Raw genomic sequence first — 26537 nt, forward strand, 5'->3', positions numbered from 1 at the left:
ATGGAGAGGAAAAAAAGACAGTAAGATAGTACCTTGCTAATGAAAAGACATGGTTAACTTACTGTGATATATTGGACAAATTACTAGACTTCTTTGGGGATAGCTTTCCTCTAGTGGAAAGTAGAATGATTGAACTAGATAGATGATTGTTAACATAACCTACAACTTTTTTTTTCCCCCAGTACTGGAAGATTGAACCTAGCTAGGATGCCTTAGCACTAAGCTACATCCACATCCCTTTTTAAAATTTTGATACAGGGTGCCGCAGTCTGGCTGGGCACAATTCATGAGCCACTTATCAAGCAGGAATGAACTTTATTTTTAGAACACACACGCTGCACCACTTGAGCTCTTCAGGAATTCTCTCAGAGCCCAACTGCTACTACTGGCTTCCGGTGAGCCTCTCAACCCCCATTCCTCCCACTCTTGAGGCCGATTGGCTGGGTCGCATGGGCAGAGCCAAAAGAGTCCCCCAATGAGTAGCTCCGTGGTCTGAAAGGGCAGGGAAACAGCCCAATGAGCATCACTGCAGAGGAGCCAATCAGCTGGCAGCTGGAAGTTTGCTGGGGCTGCTGTGAGCCAGTCAGCTGAAAGTTTGCTGGGGCCCCTTCGGCTGTGGCTCTCAACATCTCCCCCTTTGTTTAATTAAACAACAAGCATATGGCTTAGGGACTGTGCCTGCCTTAGGTTGTCCAATACTACATATAGTCCTTACCCATCATCGGATGAGCTGACCTCAAGGCGTCAGCCTCCTGTGTTAGGTTGGTACCATTGCAATTGGATCTTACCCGTCACTGACTACTGGTCCAGTATACAGCCACACCTGTGGATAGGCCTTTGTACCAGTGGCGGGGTGAGGTTCTTTGTCTCACCTCTGTTGGCCCCCAAATTTTAGCAGAAGGGAGGAGGATACACCAAGCCAATTGACGGCTCCTTTTGGAAAAATTGTACCACCGATGACACCATCAGCAAAAATACCCCGGCACTACCACAAGTTGCCAACAGATAAGCGATACATAGTCCAGGCAAGTTCTGCAAGCAGTTCAGTGATAGCTATTGCAGAAGCTGTAGTTTGGTTTTATCTTTGTCTTCACCGGCACTGGGATGAAGATAGGAATTCTGGCAAAGATGGCTAAAGAAAAAGTTATGTAACATTCCAGCAGGCACTAAAAGAAAACAATTTTCTGAACAATTTACATTATCCTGAACAGAATTATTAAATATAATGAAAAGGAAAGGTGAAAGTAAAAAAACAGATCTGTTAACCTCCTTTTTTGTTCACATATTAAAACAATCCTCAACAGCTGATTAAACCATTTAAGTCACGTGAATAAAAAAAAAATATTTGGATCCATTTTTTCACGAGCGCTCGTCATATATGAATGGACATACACACATACAAACATACAACACAAAACACAAGTGTGCACCCATAATATAATAAATACAACACATAACATAATAGTAAAGGCCTTGTAACTTTTTACAGGTGAAATCTCCATTGCAATGTTTAAAAACTCCATAGTCAAAAAATAGAACTGATCAGCAAAACATTAACCTAGGTCTGTATGTAATGCCAAGGTCGCGGGTTCGTTCCCCGTAGGGGCCACCAAATGCAGCAGTCTGGCTGGGCACAATTCACGAGCCACTTATCAAGCAGGAATGAACTTTATTTTTAGAACACACACGCTGCACCACTGGAGCTCTTCAGGAATTCCCTCAGAGCCCAACTGCTACTACTGGCTTCCTGCAAGCCTCTCAACCCCCATTCCTCCCGCTCTTGAGGCCAATTGGCTGGGTCGCGTGGGCGGAGCCAAAAGAATCCCCCAATGAGCAGCTCAGTGGTCTGAAAGGGCGGGAAATAGCCCAATGAGCATCACGGCAGAGGAGCCAATCAGCTGGCAGCTGGAAGTTTGCTGGGGCCTCGGTGAGCCAATCAGCTGAAAGTTTGCTGGGGCCCCTTGGGCTGTGGCTCTCAACACAGGGTCTTGCTAAGTTACCCAGGCTGGCCTCAAATTTGTGATCCTCCTGTCCCAGCCTTCTGAGTGGCTGGAATTACAAGCTTATGCAACTTTCCAACTCTTAATTTAAGTTATTCAATAAATATTCACATGAAGATGAGTGAACAAAGGACTTATCCTTTAGAATGTCACATTAAAGTGAGAAAGAAAGGGGTACATAGAGTAATTGAACAAAATGTGATAAATTCTCTCACAGGGGTTATAAACATAATTTTATTAAGGAGGGAAACATGGTTCTAATAGCAGAAGCTAGAGGAAGACTCAGAAGCTGTGACTGACTTTCTTTGTTCGTAGTCTTAGTGGAAAAGGCTTTTGATTTTCACTATCAGTGTATCATGTTAGCTGTAGATTATTTGTAGATGACTTTTTGATTTTAGATCTAGGACTTTTTATCCATTCGTGGTTTGTGGTAAGTTATCATGAGTGGCTATTGAATTTTGTCAAATGACTTGTTTCTGAAGCTATTGAAATAATTACAAAACTTTTCTTAAGTGATAATAGGGTGATTTACATGACTGATTTTTGGTTCTTCAAACCAACCATGTTTTTTGATAAAACCAACTTGGTCACCATGTATTATCCATATCAGGGTCTCTTAACAAATTTGTTAAGGAGTTTTGCCTGTAACTATTATTTATTTGTTTGTTTATTTAGGTACTGGTGATTGCATCCAGGGGCATTTAACCATTGTGCTATGTCCCTGGCCTCTTTTATTTTTTATTTTGAGACAGAGTCTCACTAAGTTGTTTATAGAGTCTCAGTAAATTGCTGAAGCTGGCTTTGAACTTGTTATCTTCCTGCTCAGTCTCCCTGAGTCTCTGGGATTACAGGTGTGCATCACCATGCCTATCTTGCCTGTATTTTCTTTCTTTTTTTTAAAAAATACTTTTATTTTACTTATCTATTTTTTATGTGGTGCTAAGAATCAAACCCAGTGTCTCGCACATGCTAGGCAAGCGCTCTACCAACTGAGCCACAAACACAGCCCCTTGCCTGTATTTTCATGAGTGGTGTTGCTCTAGATTTTTTTCCCGCTTTATATTTTTGTCTGACTTTGGTTTTAGGATATGTTGTCCACAGGAATTGAGATGCATTCATTCTATTTCCTAGAAGAGTTAGTGTGGAATTTGTGTTCATTCTTCCTTAAATATTTTATGAAATTCACCAGGAAATGATATGGGCCACAAATTTTTTTTAAAAAAACTGAATTTATTTTATGGAAATTGCTGTCTTCTGTGTCTTTCCTAACACTGGCAGTCCATGTCTTGTCCTTTTTAAAAAATCCTTACACAGTCTGGCTGGTGGTTCATCTGTGCTGGCAATCTTCTTGTGCAGTTAGCTTTGGTCTCCCTGTTCATCTGTTGTATTTGCTTTCTGGGTCATTCATTTCTACTTTTTTTTTTTTTTAATCTGAAACATGAAAATTTTATTTTTGTTTTCCAAGGAAGAGCTCATGTTATGAATATACATTATACAAAGTACATAATTACACCCAGTGTGTACAAAGTACACATCACACAATGTATACACAAAGTTTACATAATACAGTACTTCTGTGGGAGCTATTGCTCCATATCAATTGAACCCCTTCAAAACAAGTTAATCAGCAGAGAAGTGCTTCACTAACTTTCTCCAAAACTTCTGTAATAAGTCATGCTGATTACTTTTTTTTTTTGCCACCTCCTCTCTCTGCCTCCAATTTCCCTTTTCTGGTTGTTCATATTTATATACTAATATGTGTTTCTAAAAATACACATCATCATCCAGATCAACTTCACATATTCTTCCCAACACGTAATTCTTTAGGGCAATGTTGTCACTGATAAAAGGTTTTGCTTTCTTCTTTCTCCTTTTCATTTGCTTTATTAATTCAGCCTACATGCCTTGTTTTATTGTTTCCTTCCTTGCTTGCTTTTGGTTTAATTTGCTCTAGTAATTTTTTAATGTGGAAGCTTGGGTCACTGATGTTAAAGCTTTCTTCTTTTCCAATATAAATATTTGATGCTATAAGTTTTCCTGAGAACATGCTTTAATAGCATCCCACAAATTTTAAATAGATGTGGTTTTATGTTAATTCAGTTAAAAATATTTTAAAATTTCTTTGATCTTCCTTGATCCATTAGTTATTTATAAGTGCTGTTTAATTTCCAGTTATTTGGGCAAGGTTTTCCAATTATCTTTAAGTTATCTAATTGAATTCATACTTCATATGAATTCAATCATTCTAAATTTATTAAGATTCATTTTATGCCTCAGAATGCAGGATAAATTGGTAAATGTCCCACATTCCTTATTGGTGAAAATAGTATTATATTGTTATTGGACATAGATCAAGTTGATTAATACCACAGTTTCTTTATCCATTCATGTATTGAAGGGCATCTAGGTTGATTCTACAGTTTAGCTATAAACATTGATGTGGCTGTGTCACTGTAGTGTGCTGTTTTTAAGTCCTTTGGGTATAAACCTAGGAATGGGATACCTGGGTCAAATGGTGGTTCCATCCAAGTTTTCTAAAGAATCCCATACTGCTTTCCAAATTGTTTGCAACAGTTTGCAGTCCCACCAGCAATGTAAGAATGTGCCTTTTTCCTCACATCCTCACCAACACTTATTGTTGCTTATATTCTTAATAATTGCCATTCTGACTGGAGTGAGATGAAATCTTAAGAGTAGTTTTGATTTGATTTCTCTAATTGCTAAAGATGTTGAACAGGTTTTTACATATTTGTCAATCAATTGTATTTCTTCTGAGAAGTGTCTATTCAGTACCTTAGCCCATTTATTGACTGGGTTATTTGTTGTTTTGGTGTTAAGTTTTTTGAGTACCTTATATATCCTGGAGATTAGTGCTCTATCTGATATGCAAGTGGTAAAAATTTGCTCCCTTCTGTAGGCTCTCTATTCACCTTAGTGATTTTTTTTTTTTTTTTTGCTGAGAAGAAGCTTTTCAGTTTGAATCCGTCCCATTTATTCATTCTTGATTTTATTTCTTTCACTATAGGAGTCTTGTTAAGGAAGTTGGGGCCTAGTCTGACATGATGAAGATTTAGGCCTACTTTTTCTTCAATTAGGTGTAGGGTTTCTGGTCTAATTCCTAGTCCTTGATCCACTTTGAGTTGAGTTTTGTGCATGATGAGAGATAGGGGCTTAATTTCATTTTGCTGCATATGGATTTCTAGTTTTCCCAGCACCATTTGTTGAAGAGGCTATTTTTTTCTCCAATGTATGTTTTTGGCACCTTTGTCTAGTATGAGATAACTGTATTTATGTGGGTTTGTCTCTGTGTCCTCTATTCTGTGCCATTGGTCTACCAGTCTATGTTGCTGCCAATACCATGCTATTTTTGTTATTGTTGCTCTGCAGTATAGTTTAAGGTCTGGTATTGTGATGCCACCTGCTTCACTCTTCTTGCTAAGGATTGCTTTGGCTGAGTCTAATGTTTTCAGATGAATTTCATGATTGCTATTTCTATTTCTATAAGGCATATCATTGGGATTTTGATTGGAATTGCATTTAAATTGAATTTAAATGGTTATCTTGACACAATATTAATTCTGCCTATCCAAGAACAAGGTAGATCTTTCTATCTTCTAAGGTCTTCTTTAATTTCTTTTTTTAATGTTCTGTAGTTTTCATTGAAGAGGTCTTTCACCTCTTTTGTTGATTCTTTTGTTGATTCCCAAGTACTTTATATATTTTTTGAGGCTATTGTAAATGGGGTTGTTTTCCTAGTTTCTCTATCAGAGGATTTATTACTGATATACAGAAATGCATTTGATTTATGGGTATTGGTTTTATATCCTGCTACTTTGCTGAATTCATTTATTAGTTCTAGAAGTTTTCTGATAGAATTTTTCAGATCTTCTAAGTATAGATTCATGTTGTTGGCAAATAGTGATAGTTTGAGTTCTTCTTTTCCTATCCATATCCCTTTAATTTCTTTTATCTGTCTAATTGCTCTGGCCAGATTTTCAAAGACTGTGTTAAGTAAGAGTGGTGAAAGAGGGCATCCCTGTTGTGTTCCAGTTTTTAGAGGGAATGCTTTCAACTTTTCTCCCATTTAGAAAGATGTTGACCTTGGTCTTAATATATATAGCTTTTATAATGTTGAGATATGTTTCTATTATCCCTAATTTTTTTTGGCGGGGGTACTGGGGTTTGAACTCGGGGATACTTAACCACTGAGCCACATCCCAGCCCTATTTTGTATTTTATTTAGAGACAGGGTCTCACTGAGTTGCTTAGTGCCTTGCCATTGCTGAGGCTGGTTTTGAACTCATGGTCCTCCTGTCTTAGCTTCCTGAGCCACTGGGATTAGAGGCAAGCACTTCCGTGCCTGGCTATACCTAGTTTTTCTAGTGTTTTAAACGTGAAGGGGTGCTGTATCTTTTTTGCATCTATTGAGATAGATGCTTTTTTCCTGCATCTATTGAGATGATCATATGATTCTTACCTTTAAGTCTATTGATGTGATGAATTACATTTATTGATTTCTGTATGTTGAACCAACCTTACATCCCTGGGATTAAACAAACCCCACTTGATCATGGTGTACTATATTTTTAATATGTTTTTTTGTATTTGATTTGCCAGAATTTTACTGAGAATTTTTGCATCTATGTTCATTAGAGATATTGGTCTGAAGTTTTTTTTCTTTGATGTGTCTTTGTCTGGTTTGGGAACCAGGTGATATTGGCCTCATAGAATGAGTTTGGAAGTGTTTCCTCTTTATTTATTTCAAGGAATAATTTGAGGAGTGTTGGTTTTCTTCTTTGAAGGTCTTGTAGAATTCAGCTGTAAATCCATCTGGTTCTGAGCTTTTCTTTTTGGTAGGCTTTTGATGATGTCTTCTATTTCATTATTAAAATTGATCTGTTTAACTTGTGTGTACTGTTCTGATTCAGTCTGGGTAAATCATATGACTCTAGAGATTTGGCAATGCCTTTGATATTTTCTATTTTATTAGAGTACAGATTTTCAAAATAATTTCTAATTATCTTCTGTATTTCTGTAGTGTCTGTCATGATATTTTCTTTCTCATCATGGGTTTTAGTAGTTGGAGTTTTCTCTCTCCATCTCTTTTGTCATGGATAAGGGTTTATCAATTTTATTTATTTTTCAAAGAACCAACTTTTCGTTTTGTCAATTTTTCCAATTGTTTCTTTTGTTTCAATTTCACTGATTTCAACTCTGATTTTAATTATTTCCTATCTTTTACTTTTGTTGTTGATTTGTCCTTCTTTTTCTAGGGCTTTAGGTCATTTATTTGACTTTTTCTTCTTTGAAGGAATAAACTCCATGAACTTTCCTCTTAGTACAGTCTTCATAGTGCCCAGAAGTTTTGATATGTTGTATCATTATTCTTATTTATCTGTAAGAATTTTTTAATATCCTCTTTGGTGTCTTTTGCAACCCATTGTTCATTTAATAGCACATTATTTAGTCTCCAGGTGTTGGAGTAGCTTCTATTTTTAATTTTATCATTGATTTCTAATTTCATTCCATTATGATCTGATAGAATGCAGGGTAGTATCTCTACTTTTTTGTGTTTGCTAAGAGTTGCTTTATGGCATATATATGGTCTGTTTTAGAGAAGGATCCATGTGCTTCTGAGAAGAAAGGGTATTTGCTTGTTGAAAGATGAAATATTTTATGTATACAGTTAAGTCTAAGTTATTGATTGTATTATTGAATTCTGTAGTTTCTTTGTTTAGCTTTTGTTTAAAAGATCTATCCAGTGGTGAAAGAGGTGTGTTAAAGTTACCTAGTATTATTGTGTTGTCGTCAGTTTGACTCTTGAAATTGAGAAGAGTTTGATGAATGTAGATGCCCCTTTGTTTGGGGCATATATATTTATAATTGTTATGTCTTGTTGATGTGTGGTTCCCTTAAGCAGTATGAAATATCCTTCTTTATTCCTTTTGACTTGAAGTCTACTTTATTTGATATGAGGATGGAAACCCCTGCTTGCTTACCCAGTCCATATGAGTGGTATGTTTTTTTCCCAATCTTTCACCTTCAGTCTATGGATGTCATTTCCTATGAGTCTCTTGAAGGTGGCGTATTGTTGGGTCTTTTTTTTTTTTTAATCCAATCTGCCAATCTGTGTCTTTTGATTGATGAGTTTAGGCCATTAACATTTAGGGTTATTACTGAGACATTATTGTATTCCCAGTCATTTTCATTTATTTTTGGTTTTTAAATTGACTTGGTTTCTCCTTTGATTGTTTTTTTCTTTAGTGTAATATCTTCCTTTGCTAATTTTCATTGTTGTTTTTGGTTTCCTCCCCATGGAATATTTTGCTGAGGATGTTCTATAGTTCAGGCTTTCTAGTTGTAAATTCTTTTAACTTTTGTTTATCATGGAAGGTTTTTATTTTGTCATCAAATCTAAAGCTTAATTTTGCTGGATATAAAATTCTTGGTTGGCATCCATTTTATTTCAGAGCTTTGGGGGTCTGGGTTGAGAAATCTACAGAGATCATAATTGGTTTCCCTTTGTATATAATCTGATTCCTTTCCCTTGGTGGCTTTTAAAATTCTGTCCTTATTTTATATGCTAGGCATTTTCATTATAATGTGCCTTGGTATAGATCTGTTGTGATTTTGTACATTTGGTGTCCTGTAAGCCTTTTTTATTTGATTTTACAATTTATTCTTCATGTTTGGAAAATTTTCTGATATTATTTCATTGAATAGATTGTTCATTAATTTGGTTTATAACTCTTTGCCTTCCTCTATCCCAATAATTCTTATATTCAATCTTTTCATGTTAAGCCATAATTCTTTTTTAAAAAAATATTTATTTTTTAGTTGTAGTTGGACACAATATCTTTATTTCACTTATTTATTTTTATGTGGTACTGAGGATTGAACCTAGGGTCTAATACGTGTGAGATGGTGAGTGCTCTACTGCTGAGCCACAACCCAGCCCTAAACCATAATTCTTGAATGTTCTGCTACTGGTTTCTTACCATCTTCACTGTGTGGTCAACTTTATTTTCAAGATTGTATATTTTATCTTTATTGTCTAAGGTTCTGTCTTCCAAGTGATTTAATCTGTTGGTGATGCTTTCTATTGAATTTTTCATTTTGTTTATTGTTTCTTTCATTTCAGGATTTCTGGTTTTTTTTTTTTTTTTTGTTGTTGTTGTTGTTTAGAATCTCTATCTCCTTATTGAAGTAATCCTTTGCTTCCTGTATTTGTGTAGCTCTTTATCGAAATGATCTTTTACTACCTAAATTTGCTCTCTTATATTGTCCTTTAATTTGCAGAACATTTTAATTATGTTCATCCTGAACTCCTTCAAGGACTTGACTCTATGCACTCACGTGTTCTGATGTTTTCCCATTCCAGCTGATGGAAAAAGAAATATATACAGCATTGTGTGAGCTCTGGAGATGCTATGAAAACCTATACATTTTCAAGGAAAATCAAAGAGAGATATTGCCAACAACAGGTCACTACCAAATTATATGTAACATGATAGGTAACATGATGAACAACAGATTGTTCATTATGTAAAAATGAAATCACCTTGCAAGAAAGTTTGAAGGTGCAGAAAGTCATGAAGACCAAAGAAAGTGATAATTATGGGAACAAATCTAACTCAGATTGACTGTAACAATATGGAGGTATGCAACATAATAATAATGAATTGTAGGATTTAAATATTATAGAATCACAATATTTGACAAAATATATTAGGGATCAGAGAAATACAAACTAAAACTTTGGAGATAACATTGATTTTAAGGATCACAGTAATTGAATGAATAATACCTGTAAAATCATTGACACATAGGTAAAAATATTATTCTGTACATCTTGGGCTTAGGGTTCTTATGAGTCATTAAATGGAAATGTAGACTAGGCAATTGAACATATATGTCTGGTGCAAAGAAAGATTTGTGCAAAAATATAAAACTTTGAGATATCAACATATTTGTGAAGTAGCATATAAAATGACTTAGGGAGAGACAACTAAAGGAGTGAGTACTAAAAGGGGGACCCTAAGTCTAAACCTTGAAGGCAGTACATCTAGAATTAAATTATGATGGTCTAAATAATTCATGGCTACATTTTTATTGAAGATAACTAACGAAATCAAAATTATCTATAAATCAAAAAATCATGAAACAGCTTGTAATTTAGGGGAGAATGTCAAGACAAGATATGGTATAGGACTGGGCCCCAGAGATGAGCCATTAAGAAACATGTACCAGGCTGGGGTTGTGGCTCAGCGGTAGAGTGCTCGCTTCACAATGTGCAAGTCCCTAGGTTCGATCCTCAGCACCACATAAAAATAAATAAGTGAAATAAAGGTATTGTGTCCAACTACAACTAAAAAACAAATATTAAAAAAAAAAGGAAACATGTACCAATCCTGGGGAGACAAATGATAAACTAAACTGCACTTTTAGAAGTCTTGCTGGGCTGAAGGAACTAGGATTTTGGAATATGAGGATTAGCCCCCAAGGATGGCCACCTACCTCCCAACTTTGGACATGCCTTGAAGTTCTATCATCTGAAAGGATATGGATTGCAGTCTTCTCTCACACCAGGTGATGGTGCAGAAAATTAGAGTCCACTCCTGCTCTGCTAACAAATTTGAGCACCTGGTGTAACCAAAAGCCCTGTCCTTGTCCTCAACGCCAATCCAGTAACAAAGACAAGATCTTGAGAAAAAGGAAAAAGAAGGTTTTTTGCTTTGCTAGCAAAGAAGAAACACAGGGACTCCTGTCCCAAAGGTTGTGATTCTGCCTGTCTGTAGAAACAGGGGGCTTTTATAAAGGTGATTTAGAGAAAGCAAGATTAGGGAGGAGATCAGAAAGGAGAAGTTTAGAGAAAAGAAGATCAGGAAGGAGAAGTTTAGGGAAAAGAAGATTGGGAAAAAGGAAAAAAAAAAAAACCCATGTAAGTTTCAGAGGTACAAGGGGTATAGTCAAAGCATCAGTGAATCCCTGTTACACTAGCAGATACAAATCAGTCTTCTCTGGAGGAAGTTAACATCATGACAGCTCTCAAATGATGTCTATAAAGTAATTTCAAGCACTATGTCCTGAACTCAAAGATAAAGAGGCTCACAAGGAGACAAGAAGCCCGTGAGTCAGAATTAGCAGCAAAAACATATAAAAGACTCACAAGGACTTCAGAAATTGGAATTGTCAGACACAAACTGTATAAAACAATTGTGATACCTGTGTTCAAGGGACAGAATCAAGCTTGCAAATTGCAGCAGAGGACTGTGAACTATAAAAATTAAAAAGCACTGTAGATTTGAGGGAAAAAAAGAAAGTTCAAAAGTGATGAAACATTGGATTTTAAAAAATGGGATCAATAGATTAGTCACAACAGAGAAAATTGGGTGGCTAAAATAATATAAAATTCAGGAAAAACTATCCAGAATGAAGCAAAGAATAATTTAATAATAGATAATATAAAGACTAGGTAGAGTGGTAGCTCAGGGTGCTTGGCTAGCATGTATGAGGCCCCAGGTTCAATTCCCATCCCCCCAAAACGTTATATAGTATATAAGGGTAAGAGATATACTAGATACAATAAGAAGGTCTAACATGTTTAATTGAAATGTTATGGAAAAAAGAATGGATCTGAGACAATATTTTGAAGATATAATGTCTGATAGTCCATTGATTCAAAAATGATATATTTATGGGCTGGCATTGTGGCTCAGTGGTAGCCCGCTCGCCTAGCAAGCGTGAGGCCCTGGGTTCGATCCTCAGCACCACATAAAAACAAATAAAGGTATTGCGTCCAACTACAACTAAAAAATAAATATTAAAAAAGAATAATATATTTATTTTGCTATAAAGCCCATGCAGAATAAAAATAAAATAAATACATCAAAGTAAAGCTTTAGTAGATCAAGACAAAGAGCAAAGTCTAAGATAACCAGAAAAAAGGTTAACTTTGAAGAAGCTACAGTTAAACTTAAAATAGGCTTCTCAGTGATGGCAGAGGCTTCAACAGACTGTGACTTACACCTTCAAGGAGTACAGGGAAATACTGCCACTCTAGAAATACTTCAGTAGTGAGAGCCAATCCTTAAGTTTCAAGAAAAATCAAAGTGAGATATTTCCAACAATAGGTAACTACCAAATGATATTCTGGAAGTTGTTCATCATGTAAAAAAATTAATAATCTTGCAAGAAAGATAAGAGGTGCAGAAAGTCACGAAGACCAAAGAAAGTGATAATTATGATGAGAACAAATCTAAATCACATTGACTGTGAAAACAGAGGGGTATGCAACATAATAATGTTTTGTGAGATTTAAATGTTATAGGCCTGGGTTGTAGCTCAGTGGTAGAGTGCTTGCCTAGCATGTATGAGGCACTAGGTTCGATTTTCAACCCTGCATACAAATAAATAAACGTCCGTTGACTACTAAATATTAAATACAGAGACTGTCTAAAAAATGTTATAGAATCACAATATTTGACAAAAATATAAGTGGTGAGAGTATAGGTATATGTGTTAAATGTTGCTAACTCATTTATTTGAGATAAGATCTTTCATACTCCTTTATTTTCATATTCCTTTTCTTGGACAAGAGTTTGCTAACTATATTTTGATTTATTTTTTTTCAGCCTTTCTATTGAATTTTAATTTCATAAAACATAATTTAAATTTTTAAGCACTCTTTCTTGCTTTTTTATAATATCATTTCCCTGATATAAGAATGCAGTATCAATTTTAGTTTCTGAATATATGAGGTTAAAAATATTTCCCCCCTATTTGATGATATCTTCATTCTTTATAATAATTTAAAAATGTTTATCTTGGTCCTTCATATGTTACAGGTTTTCCTCAAATATTTGGCATTTCTTGGTTGTCAATAAATATTTACAAATGCTGTAATATAAAAACTGAGCGTTAAGTTGAGTAAAAGGGCGCTGCCCACTGCCAGGCAGGTATGGGCAGGTGGGGCCTATTAGTGTTAGAATGGGAAATACTCATTGCAGCTTGTCACACCAGCTACTCTAGTTCTCAACTAGTTCAGTCTGTTTCTTTGCAGAACAAACTCTCTGCCCCTGTTTTTATCCTAGGACTTGAAAGACCTTCTAGATGCCTAAAGAGAGGCAGAGAGGAAGGTGGAGAGATCTGTCCCAGAGAGACTTACAATTGCTCTCTTTTTATTTCACTTTTTTGCCTCCCTTGCCTTTGGCCTGAGTTCCTATCCTCTCTTGATTCTGCAAGGCAGAGTCACTTGCTTGTTGATGCAGCCTAATCTGACAATAGGTTATGGTATAGCTCTTTGTCACTCAGCTAAATAGTCACACCTTCTCTGATTTCTATTTTTCAGACATTTGATGGAATAAATTGCTTGCAAATATGACCTCCCATTTTCTTGTTGTTTTGGGTTTGTACCTTTTTAATCCCTTTGTTATCTTCAAGGTGATGTTGGTAATGATAAACACATGTGGCTAGCCTCATCTTTTAATGAAGGGGAAATTTAGTAAAAATATTTTCTGTATGGAAATCCTCTTAAATGTACATTTTTTAAAGAAAAAAATCCCTAAATCTCAGCTCTTTTTACATATTCTGCAAAATCAACTTAATGTTGAGATGTTTAAGAAATTTTGATTCAGTAGGTGGCACTCTTTCCTAATTTAACCCAATCCTAAATTAGCGTTTGAAGGGTTCAGAGTGGAAAGCTTTTATTATCTGTATGATTCATATAAATAAGTTTTCAGAGTTTGGTCATTAACTTTAATCAGTTGATTAAAAGTCAAGAAAGCCAAATGAGGTGGTACACACCTATAACCCCAGCATTTTGGGAGACTGAGGCAGGAAGATAGAAAGTTCAAGACCAACCTCAGCAATTTAGTGAGACCCATTCTCAAAATAAAATTTAAAAAGGGCTGGGGCCGGGCATGGTGGTGCATGCCTGTAATCCCAGTGGCTTGGGAGGCTGAGGCAGGAGGATCAAGAGTTCAAAGCCAGCCTCAGCAAAAGTGAGACACTAAGCAATTCAGTGAGAACCCTGTCTCTAAATAAAATACAAAATAGGGCTGGGGATGTGTCTCAGTGGTCGAGTGCCCCTCAATTCAATCCCCAGTACTAAAAGAAAAAAATAAAAATGGCTAGGGATGTAGCTCAGTGTGAAAGCACTCTGGGTTCAGCCCCCAGTACAAAAAAAAAAAAAAAAAAAAAAATCAACTAAAATCTCAAATAATTTAAATTGATTAAAAACTAATTACAACCTCCAAATTATCTTTCCAAATTTCTAAAACATTAGCATAATAGTGACTTAATGCTCTTATCAAAAGTTAAAAATATTTTAACTCTTATCAGGATCCCAGAGTACTAATGGCATTCAGATCCAAGTTGTCAAGTAAAAAATCTGCTTTTAGTACATGGGGCAGTTTCATTTCATTCTCTTCTTTCTTCTTCTATGTGGTTATTTCTGAATGCTTTCCAAATATATTAGTCTTTTAAAGCTACTAATAATTTTTAAACAAAGCACAGTCTCTGCAATCCTGTAACCCCAAATCACAGACAAGATACACTTTATGCAATTAAATTAATACTAAGGCAGCTGAGTGAAACTCTTAATGTTTCTAGAAAATTCTGCATGACCTATAAATAATGAAAAGCAAATACACAGAAGCATATTTACTTCCTATTTTGAATTTGCAAAAAGTCAAGCAGTATATAAATCACACTTGATATTAGAATACTTCCAATTTCCACATAACTTAATTAATTCTCAAGCAAAACAAAATTTTAGAACTATAAAGGACTTTGGAGAGGCTATCCAGTTTAACTTTTTAACAATCAGAAACTTGTGGATTTTTTCCTTGTTGCTAACAAAGCTGAACACTTCAGAAATTATGAATTTCAAAAATAGTATTGTGAAATCATTCCAGAAGAATTAAAGCAATAATGTAAAATTTCAATGGTAAGTCTGTGATTAACAATAAGTTATTTTCTGAGTGATTTCTCAGTTGGTACTCCTCAATTGTGATTCTAGCCATATATCGCCAATGGTTGATGATGTCTTTCTCTTTCATCTTTCTAGTTTTATTATTATTATTTTATTTTTTTTTTAAATATTTATTTTTTATTTGTAGTCGGACAAAATACCTTTATTTATTTATTTGTATGTGGTGCTGAGGATCGAACCCAGGGCCTCACACATGCTAGGTGAGTACTCTACCGCTGAGCCACAACCCTAGCTCCAATTATTATTATTTTAAATAAACAACTTGTAGATGGACATATAATACCTTTATTTTTATTTGTTGGTTTTATGTGGTGCTGAGGATCGAACCCAGTGCCTCATGCGTGCAAGGCAAGCTCTCTGCCACTGAGCCACAACCCCAGCCCCCTAGTTTTATTTTTAAAATATACTTTCATAGAATTAGATGACCTCAAACATGCCCATAACTTGACCTAATAACCAGAAACATTTTAGGATACCTAAGATTTCAAATGGTCATCTGCAAAATTCCAGGAATTCTGTGCCCCTCATTAGACCATAATTTGTTACCTCAGTTATTCAGGAACTGAGCCCCACAGATAGCACATTGATAATTTAAATATATTTTGAAGGTTGCATTCCAAATAAATTAGAGAATCATACAGTTTGATAAATATTCATCAAAATTGTATATTGAAATTATCCTCATACCAAATAGCTCCTCACATTTTTCAAATCTATGATTCCACTGACTTTGAAACAGTTTAAAAGAAATAAAGGCTATTGACTACCTTTTCCCTCTGTCTCTCCCTCTTTGTACAATAAAGATTATATGGTACTATACATAGTTCATAAGCTAAACATCATCTCTGTTTACAGTAATGTAAACTGAAATCACATTTATATATAAACAAAATTTTAACAAGGAGCTTAGCTACATTAACCAAATGAACAGTTATGGAATTGATTGAATTATTTCAGTTTCAATTTTCAGTGATATCTTTGTACATCAATAAGAAAGCAAAATGTGAATTGCTAAGTGTTCTCACTAGTACATCTCTGAGAATCCTTTTAATTCTTTCCAAAGCAGAGGAAATAGTTTAGTAAATACTTTCAATGAGTATTTCCCTCTCTCATTGCATTAAATCTTCAAACTTTGCTTGGTTTTCTTCAATTTGCTTCCTTTTTTCACAAAGCTGACTGCACAATTAATTACTCTATTGCAAAGTTTATGCAGTTGTGAAATATGCAATGGATTGTGTGCATCCCAGTCTTTCCTTCTGACTTTGATAATTTGTAGAAGTTTTCTTTTTTTCCTATTTATTTTAGGTGATTCATTAATTCAGTTCAGTATTTCATTTTTAGATATAACTTCTCAGATCCCTGCTTGGCAGATAGTTAGACACTGCTGGCCCATGTATGCAGGCCAATTTAGTAATCATTATTTTACTGCAGTTTCAGGAAAGCAGAATTTGCCTTGAGTATATTTGAATAATCCTGAACTTTCCACAAGTAACTAAAGTTAATTTTCAGAGATTTCAAGTGATTGTATTAAGATTAAGAATTTGTTGATGGGTGTGGTGGCACTGCCTATAATCCCAGTGGTTCAGGAGGCTGAGGCAGGGGGATCACAAATTCAAAGCCAGCCTCAGCAAAATCAAGGTCCTAAATATCTAGGTACCAAAAATAAAAAATAAATAAAAAATTGTAGTTTCTTTTTTTGGGGGGGACTGGGGGGAGGGTACCAGGGATTGAAATCAAGGGCACTTGACCACTGAGCCACATCCCCAGCCCTATTTTGTATTTTATTTAGAGACAAGGCCTCATTAAGTTGCTTTGTACCTCAAAGTTGATGAGGCTGGCTTTGAACTTGTAGTTCTCCTGCCTTAACCTCCTGAGCTGCTGGGATTACAGCCACCATGGCTGGCGAATTTGTGGTTTCTTAGTGGCAAAATTGAGAATGGAACCCCAATCTACTTCAGTACGGTTCAATAAATATTTATTGAATGCTATTTTTCTACCAAATAGATAAAGATATTTTCTTTGATTTTAATGCTTTGGAAGAGACAGGTGTGTATGTAAATAAGTATAATACTTATAGTAGAAGTGTACACATATATTGAAGAGAAGTGTACAGAAATGGAAGTAATTATTTCAGGAAGGGGGAAAGAGGCAAGGAAATGCCTCTGGGAAGACTTAGAAGAATGGGTAAGTTTATTAAGCAGGGCTGAGGCTGTAGCTTGGAGCACTTTCCTTGCCTGGGGGAGGGGAGCTTGGGTTCAAATCACTAGTACCAAAAACAAAACAACAACAACAACAAAAAACTTTTTAAGCATGGGTGGAATGTGAAGGAAAGGGGAAGGTATTTTGAGACAAAAGGGACAGTAGGTGCAAAGGCAGAGCAATGGAAAAAAAAGAGACACATTTCTAGCAGGAGAGGGTGAAACTTGAATCCTCTTGGTATGTTGAAGGAAAATATCCAATAGAAAAAGAAAGGTAAAAGATAATGGAAATAAAAGTAGGCTTACCTGAGTGAGCATTGAGATTGAAAGTTCAGATGAAAAAATTAGCTTTGAATAGAAGAGATATCCCTTCTTCTGAAATAGGTAAGAAGGGATTGTACAAACAGAATTTGGTTTGTTAGCTTCCAAGGGCAAATCCAAGGGTTGTATTGGAATAATACTTTAAAAAAATTAGACAAGTAAGAGTTTGAGAAGTCCACTGAAGTCTAAGCAGGGCAGGGGCAGGATGGTGGGAAGAGGTGGTATGAAATGACCCTGGAATATTCTGGATTTTGAAATAGTTTATTTGCTAAACTGAGGATTTAGGACTTTAACCTGAAGGTGATGGAGGGTCATTGAATGATAAACAATTTGGTGTCTCAGTTTCTGCCACACCCTCACAGTGGTTTAAGTTTGAATTAATGGTGGTGTGACCAAAAGAAGCATAGCAATCAGGAAACAATTATATGTGATTGCTATCTCCCACCCCCTTGCAATCTCAATCCACCCCTTTTCTGCTCTGGATCTACTGCCTTATATTTGTTGTTTTGCCTGCCATTATGTCAATAACTATTGTAATTTTTTATCATTCTCTGCTGAGTTATTAACAAACCTTCTCTCTAGGTAGATGGTCCTATCTCATGTTTCAGAGGAAATCAAGATCATTAAGGGAGTAAACTCTTGATTTCTTCCCCACTGATACCATACCTGAAGCTAACAAATCTAATTTGTACAACCACTTCTTCCTTCATATTCACTAGCTCTTCTACTATCCAAGGCAAATTCTTCCATATGATCTTTGAATCTCATTTCCTCTTCTCCTATAGGAATTTTTCTACAGTGAGCATCCCTATATTTACCTCTCTTCTTCTACTCATTCTTTCACTTTAACATGACAAGAGGATTTAAGTATCACTCTTCTTGACTCAAAGTTCTCCTAGGTATGTCCCCCTTTTTAATTTACTACCAATTGCACAGAATGGTACTAGTCCTTGACTGACTACACTGTTTATTTCTTTCTATACTAGGACTTTCTCAACTGAGATATTACTGACATTTTGGTCCAGCTGATTCTTTGTTGTGGGCACTGTTATATGCATTGTGGAATATTTAGCACATTCCTTTAGATATCAGCAGCATTTCCTTGGTTGTGATAACTAAAAATATCTCCAGTTTGTCAAACAATCCCTGGGAATCAAAATCACCCCTAGCTGAGAAACCCTGTTTTAAAATATTTAAGACAATGAATGTGCTCTTGTTTACACATATCCTTATTGATAAATTAACAGATATTTCATGAGTGTTTGGTTACCCAATTCACTGTTGAAACTCTTTCCCCCTTTGACTTATTTTCTGTATCTCTTTGTTGTTATTTTTTTTTCCCTCTTGTTCTGGCCCATCATCCATCTCCTCCTGGAACTTATTTTCATTCTAAACCTATAAAATATAAGACTTCTCTGGGTAACTGTCTCCTTTTACTATACTTTGGATGACCTCATAAAAATTATTGCTTTAATTATCACATGTAAGGTAAAGGAGTCTAAATCTCTAGCTTTAATCCAGTGCTCCCTCTTGACCTCCAGACCCATATGTCCAACAACCTGCTGGAATCTCCACTTTGGGAAAATCAAATTATACTTGTCCAAAAAAGACAGGTCTCATCTCCAACCTAAAGTCCCATGAACCCCACAAGTTGAGTTTTGCCATACAGTCTTTTTCTTGAATGGCATCACCACTCCACTATTTACCTGTCATCCTAAATCTGGAAGCCGTCTCTGACATTCTTTCTCCTTCTCCGTATATACAATTAGTCATCCAGTATTCCTATTTTTTGTATCTTTCTGTTTCTTCTCATTATCCTTTCTACAATCCTCAAAATTTTTATCTATCATTCATTTGGTCTCCCTCCACTATTCTTGCCTGGCTCTGACCCGCCTATTCTGCTTATATAATGGCATCTGTAATAGTCATATTTGATTGTTATTGCTGATTCATTTCTTTAATGACTTTTCATAGTTTTAAGTAAAAAAAGTTAACTTCTTACCCTAAGCCAAAAAAAGTCTTACTTGATCTATTTATATCTGATTTTCTTCCCTCATTTCTTGATTTTTCCACATATGACACATTCAGTAGATTTTCATAGATAATTTCATTCATGCTTTTTCAGATACAGAAGATCATATCTTAGCATATATTGATCTTTCTGCCTAGAATATTATTTTTCTTTTGATTTTATTTAACTGCCCTCTCTCATGATGGAAAATTTAGTTCAAACATCACTTCCTGTAGATTTGTCTATAGTGTCCCATCTTTGTGTTCTCTGAGAAAGAACTACCACATCATCTTAACCCTTCCACATTATAGTGTAAATAATGGATTTACTTTCTGGATTTTGTAAAAACACTGGAAGTAGGGTGGCTATACTATATTTAGTACTTTCTGGGTCTCACATAATGTCTAACACAGTAAGTGCTTGATAAATGTTTACTGAACAAATAAACATTAAAGATACTAAAAGGCCCGGATGGATGAAGAATATGTGGAGGAACAGAGGGATTTGATGTATTTCAGAGGCAAAATTGGAAGGGTTTTATTGATTGATTAGAGGTAGGAAGCAGGAAAGACTTTTGGATTCCTACTTTTGGAGTTCTAGCTTGGATAACCAAACTATTGACTGAGACAGGAAAGAATAAGTTTAAGATAGGATAGGATGTAAATGCAATAAATCTATATTTATTCATATCCATATACTTTTGGATTTCTAGTTTGGATAACCAAACTATTGACTGAGACAGGAAAGAATAAGTTTAAGATAGGATAGGATATAAATGCAATAAATCTATATTTATTCATATCCATATACTTATGGGTAGGAAGTATTAGAAATGGCTAAGCTCAATAGATATATAAGGTGAGCTACAAATATGATTAATCTTCTAGTAGCCATATTGTTTTAAAAAACCAAATGAAATTAATTTTGACAATATTTTTTTATTTAATCCAGGCTTTCAACTCTACTATTAGCATTTTGGGCCAGGGAATTCTTTGTCGTGGAGGCTTATCATGTAAGGGTAGAATGTTTTGCAGCATATCTGGCCTTTATCAAATTGATGTTCATAGCTACCCCATCATCCTTGAGTTGTGGCAATCAAAAATATGGCCAAATGTTATTAAACGTCCCCTGGGGAGTGGGGAGGAATAATCCCATCTTGAGAAAACTAATTTAACTCAATACATTCCAAATATTATTTCAAGATGTAATCAATATTAAATGGCATTAAAAATTTCACAATTCTTGTAGTGTACCTTTTGTAATTGAATATACTTTTCACTTAAGGCACTTCTTAGTTTGTGGGTAGTGTCTTTATCTTATTGAGGACACAAGTCAAGAACTTTATGAAAAAAGGCTAGAATTGGAAATAAGGCTTGAGAGGTCATTAGGCTCTAGCAGTTAAAATCATGAAAATAGATGATACAGGTGAAATATGATATTTAGAGTGAGACCACAAGAGGATTGAGGAAAATCCTGGTCCAATGTGCTTCCAGTTTCCCCTTGTTTATAAATTTAAAATATTTTCTTCATTGAATAATATGGAGAACATAAGTGAACAGAAGAGTACTGAGGAATATAAGCTGATGCAAAAGGAGAGAATTAATGTTTATGGAATGTGAAATTGATAAGCAATGTTTGGAGCATTATATAAATTGTTACATGAGATAAGAACATTTTGAGGCAAATAATGTTATCCCGATTTATTGGAGATTTATGAAAGTTTAATAAATCAGACAGCTGCTAAGGGATATTACTGAATTTTTGAAGGGAAGGCTGTCTGACTTATGTCAGAATATATGTACTGTCCCTACAACGTCCTGGTGGACATAACGAAACGTTTGCTATTTAACTGATTTTCATAATATAATTAAGAAGCCTCCTAGGACTGTACAGCCAGAGTTCCCAGGATATTTATTACCACCTTTAACCCAATTTCGGAAGCAAATTCACAACACTGAGATGTGATCTTCATGTCATTAGCGCGTAATGATGATTTGGGTTTCATTCATTGTGAAAGACATTAAACCATGTTTTTGTTGTAAGTGTACGTTAGTTAATTTTGTAGTTGTAATTTTTAGTTAGGAAAAACTTAACCAAGATACAGTCAAAATTATGGTGAAATACTGAACGCATAATCGTTTAAGAAAATAAAATAATGAGCTTTGTAACACCGGTGGGTTTCAACAGATTGATAAAACGACTACAAAGGGGCAGGGCCGAGGAAAGGGGGCGTGGCCGTCAGAAACAATCTGAGCAAGCGCAGAAAGAAACAGCTGTTAATGGAGGCGTGAAGGCTGGTGCGCTGTTGCTTTCCGAACTGTCGTAAAGGCCCCCAAGTGTCGCGCTCGCCCTGTAGGAGAGAGATTGGTTAGGCGGCGGCGGCAGCAGGGTAGGAGAGCGGCATCGGCGACGGTGATGGTGGCGAGGTGTTCTGTGTGCGCAACATAGAAACACCCGTAGTTTCGGAGAGGGAGTTCCTGTGGGATCACATTAAGCACTCGGAACCCAAGCTGGGTTAGCCTGGGCCGAGTCCAGACGCTGCCGCACGTACAGTTCTGGTGGCGGTGACAGACGCTGCTCTTGACTACAAGGGCCTCTCAGGCTGAGTTCTGAGGCGCAGATCGCTGGCTCTCGACGCATCCTCTTCCCCTCCATACCTATCCTGTCTTCCTTCCTGGATCTGTGCTTCCCGGACCCTGGGAAGAGGGTGGCTAATGATTAAGGTGAGGGAAACAGGGGGGAGGGGAGCGGCTGAGGCCGCGCGTGCGCGCAACGGGGGAGGGGCCGGCCCGGAGGGGAGAAAGAGGAAGGGCTGCGGCCGCGGAAGACTGGGGTCGGCGACCGGCCGCTGCCTGCTATCTCCGTAGTGACTCAGGGTCCCGTCTTAGCAGAAGATTTAATTGTGTTTGGGTAAAGCTTTTGCCTCCCGACACACCTACAGCCTACAGTGCTGGGTTGGGGGCGACGGGATTTCTTTCCCCGTTCGCCTCTCGCTAGTCTCGGGATGGGGGCTGAGGACTGAGGCGTGGGAGTTCGATTTGACAATGGAGTGATGAAGGTAACCCGGACCCGGGGACTTGGAGGGCGCTAGGTCAGTCCTGACGGTTAGGGAGTTGCCTTCTTCTATGATCAAGGAAACGTAGTCAGCCGAACAGCAGAGAGATAGACGCGTCAGATTTTGTGTGGAGTTGGTTTGTTGGTCATTAAAAAAAGAAAAATATTTCTAGTATTGCCTAAAATAATTTATCAGTCAGTAGCAGTGCCGTAGTGGGAATGTTTGTTCTGTACTGCAGCAGTAAAGGTTTGCCCCCATAGTTCTTAAATAGGTTATAGCAGCGCCTTACAGATATTTCTTAACGCAAGTGTAAGTTTTAGCGTTTAAAAAAATACCAGGAAGTGTAAGGTATTCATTTAATTTGTTCATGTTTGTGGTGTGGGGTGACTCCATTGTATTGTTGTAAGCTTTCCTGTTTCTTGATTTATATGCAATATGAATTTAGTACTCTGAGTAGTAATGTGCAAGCGGACATAGACTTCCTTGTAGGAGTTCTTACAGATGTTGAACCTGATAATCCAAACTTTATTTCATTTGGTTTTATTTTTCTCTTATTTTAAGGATTTCTACAACCAAAAAGAACAGACTGAGAAAAAGATAAGCTAAGGTTCCTTTTCCTTTCCTATTGTGTGTGTGTACGTGTGTGTGTCATTGCTCGCAAAAGCTTGAATGTGATTTTGAGAAATATATAGAAATTCTTTCCGTAATACTGGTTTTACTTAGTTTTTTTTTTTTGTGTGTGTGAAGATCTCCGTTTGATAGTTTGTTACCTTGTTTTTTTTAGTAAAAATATTCATGTCAGTTGAATAACAGTTAAACAATAATTTTTGGTTACATCTGTGAGGCAAAAGAAATGAGAAGGAAGCCCTTTTATTCTGAAAATAATTTAAATTTATTTAAGCTTTGAATTATTTTACTTTGATCAGTCTTGCCATTTAACCTTGAACAAATGACTTTATCATCTATTGCTCATTTGTTTGACACTTATGATTTACAGTATTCGTCAGGAATTAGCCAGGGTGTTCATGAATTGGTCTGAACAATATTTTAGAAACAATTATGAAGAGTCTCCTTGATTATCAGCGGTACTAGCTTATGTTTGTGGATCCTTCTGTCTCTTTCCCTTTTGGTTGCTGTGTGTGTTGGTCCCTGTTTGTTTCTAGTTGTTTCACTAGAAATAGAGTTGATTTCTTTTTCTTTTTCTTTTCCTCCTTTTTTTTTTTTTTTTTGCTTTGGGGGTCTTGCTGTATTGCCCAGGCTGGTATCGAACTCCTGGGTGCAACCTATCCTACTTCAGACTCCCCGACTACACTTGTGCACCACTGTACCCTGGCTTAGAGTTGGTTTGAAGAAAGGTATAGTAAAAATAATCTCATTTCAGTGAAAAATGTTAATTTCACTTTGGTACTCTATTTCTACACATAACTGAAACATAGTTGTATTGATCTTTAAAGTAAGAAAACAGAAGATTAAGTGTAAAGCAAAGAAATAGTCATTTTGGATACTCCTAAGAAGTTATTTTTATTTTCAAATAAAAACTGAAGTAAAAAAACTCAGGAAATTATAAATCCTTTAGATTGCTAGACATTCCTTTTATTTTTGTTAAAGACTGATTTTGGTAACATGATTTACTTAAATATTTATATGTGCCCCTGTTTTGACCCCCCCCAACCTTATGCTAGGACTTCAATAGGTAGAAAAATGACAGCACAAAAAAATGATAGTAATTAAAATATGCTATAAGTTGACATTAACTTTGGGAGTGACATTGTCTTATGAAAGTATAGAACTAGGGCTGGGGTGGTAGCTCAGTGGTAGAGTGCTTGCCTCGCATGTGTGAAACACTGGGTTCAATCCTCAGCACCACATAAAAATAATAAATAAAATAAGATATTGTGCCCATATACAGCTAAAAAATAAAAAAAGTATAGAACTAGAGACAGAAATCAGAATTTTTTATTCATTTTTGAGATCTAGAGTTTAGATTTAGGTTTGCTTGCTATACATTGGATCTTTTGAGTTTATTGTTAAAGCTTTCTTGGTCTTCATAGCTTTCTCAGTTGTTGAAAAGTATAGGACAGGTAATTCTGGTTTATTCTAGATCCCAAATTTAATGGCTTGTATTTTAGGTGTTTGGGTTATTTAATCATGATCAAATTACCAGAAAGAAATAATATCTATCTCCCCATCTAACCCCTCCCAGTCATAGAGGTTTATTTAGGAAAGTTGATACATATTCAAGGGAGAATGGAGGTGATCTCAAGAGAGAAAGGCCTTTGGGGTAAAGCAAGAAATATGCTTTCAAGGGAGAATGTGGGCTATCTCTAGAGGGAGAGACAGCCTGTATATATTTTACATATGTGTAAAACCTATGATGAAGCTATGTTTGTTGTTCTAAGTGGTAACTGTTTTTAGATCATTGTGAATAATTTTTCTTTCAGAAACCTGTAATTATTGTTTTAAAGTCTAGAATTACATTTGAGTGTCTGACACCTCTGTTCTTTCTTAAATCCCATAGATTTTTGGTAACAGCTTGCCCAGGTTGCTGCAGGTACTCAATTTATACCATTAGATGAAGAGCGCTACAAATGTTTAAACCCAAATGCTTTGCTGAATTTGCATTTTAAATTGAGATACTATGCTTTTAAGTCTCTCAGTATTTATTCAGTATCTCATATTCTAGGCACTGTCATTGGTCTTCAGTAGAAAGGCACTCTGCCTTCATGGAGTAGACATTCTTTTGGGCAGAAACAAAATACACAGAATAGTTTCAGGTGGTGGTAAGTGCCAAGAAGAAAGTAAGATCACAAAATAAATAATGAATGGAAGGTGGGGTTCTACTATGAATTGAGTAGTGAAGGTGGCCATTTTTCAGGGGTAATAATTTTGATTTTTGACTGGAAAGAATCAGCTGTAGTGACAGTCTAGAGGAAGAGGGCTGTAGATGACAGAAACAGCAGATACATTAGATTGGATTATTCTGGAGAATTTTCAAGTGTAAATTAATTGCTTGGTTTGTCTTTTAGACTTTTCATAATTGTAGATAATATAAATAGATTAAAATTATTTTATGTGTAGCAAACTGATATAAATTGGCCTTATTTAAATCCAGACTCAAACCAATTGTAAAAAGTCAGTTTTGAAACACTTGGTGGTGTTAGATGATATCAAGGTGTTATTGTGTATTTTTGATAAGGCTGTTAATGACATCATATTTTGTAAGAAAATGCCCTTTTTTTTTTTTTTTTTAGAGATGGAAATGGAGGCATGAAGGAGAAAAATGGTAAATGTCTGGTATTCGTTTAAAAATACTTTTGTGCAAAAAAACTAGGGATGAGCTAGATGAAACAAATAATGGCAATATTTTTTTTTTAACTGGGGATTTAACCCAGTTGTGCTTTACCACTGGGCCACATCCTCCGCCCTTTTCTATGTTTTATTTAGAGACAGGGTCTCACTGAGTTGCTTAGGACATTGCTAAGTTGCTGAGGCTGGCCTTGAACTTGGATCTTCCTGTCAGACTCCTGAGTTGCTGGGATTACAGGCATACACCACTGCCCTCAGCTTATTCCAAGTAATATTTTGAATTTATTAGTGAATCAATTGCTATTCATAAATTGTTTTAAAAGTCCATATCAAAAGGCTTAAAATGGGGGCTGGGGCTGTAGCTCAGTGGCAGAGCACTTGCCTGTCATGTGTGAGGCACTGAGTTTGATCCTCAGCACCACATATAAATAAATAAATAATAAAGGTACATCAACAATTAAAAGATATTTTTAAAAAAAGGCTTAAAATGAAAAACATCGTTCCCCCCATGCTATTATTCTTTTAATTCCCTAGTTCTCCATGAGTAGAAACATGCCTTTTAAAAACTATTTTTCTAGGGGCAGGGAATATAGCTCAGTGGTACAGCACTTGCCTATAGCCCTAGGCCCTGGGTTTGATCCCTAGCACCTCG

General features: G+C 36.0%; 1 protein-coding gene across 13 annotated transcripts in view; it reads left to right on the forward strand.

Moving 5' to 3' along the window:
• Window positions 1-26537, forward strand: part of Rnf111 (ring finger protein 111) — a 115885-nt gene that overhangs the window by 29918 nt on the left and 59430 nt on the right. For 5 of the 13 annotated variants that reach the window (XM_027925987.3, XM_027925988.2, XM_071608326.1 and 2 more), the window contains exon 1: window positions 21855-22247. The exons of 1 other annotated variant lie outside the window; for it this stretch is intronic. The gene's annotated coding sequence lies outside the window, so the exon portion shown is untranslated. Of the gene's footprint in view, window positions 1-21848; window positions 22248-22388; window positions 22583-23140; window positions 23935-26537 lie in introns of those variants that run through there. 7 more of the 13 variants (XM_071608327.1, XM_027925990.2, XM_071608325.1 and 4 more) reach the window with 6 other exon arrangements.

The sequence above is a fragment of the Marmota flaviventris genome, chromosome 2 (genome assembly GCF_047511675.1).
Source record: "Marmota flaviventris isolate mMarFla1 chromosome 2, mMarFla1.hap1, whole genome shotgun sequence".
Lineage (NCBI taxonomy): Eukaryota > Metazoa > Chordata > Mammalia > Rodentia > Sciuridae > Marmota > Marmota flaviventris.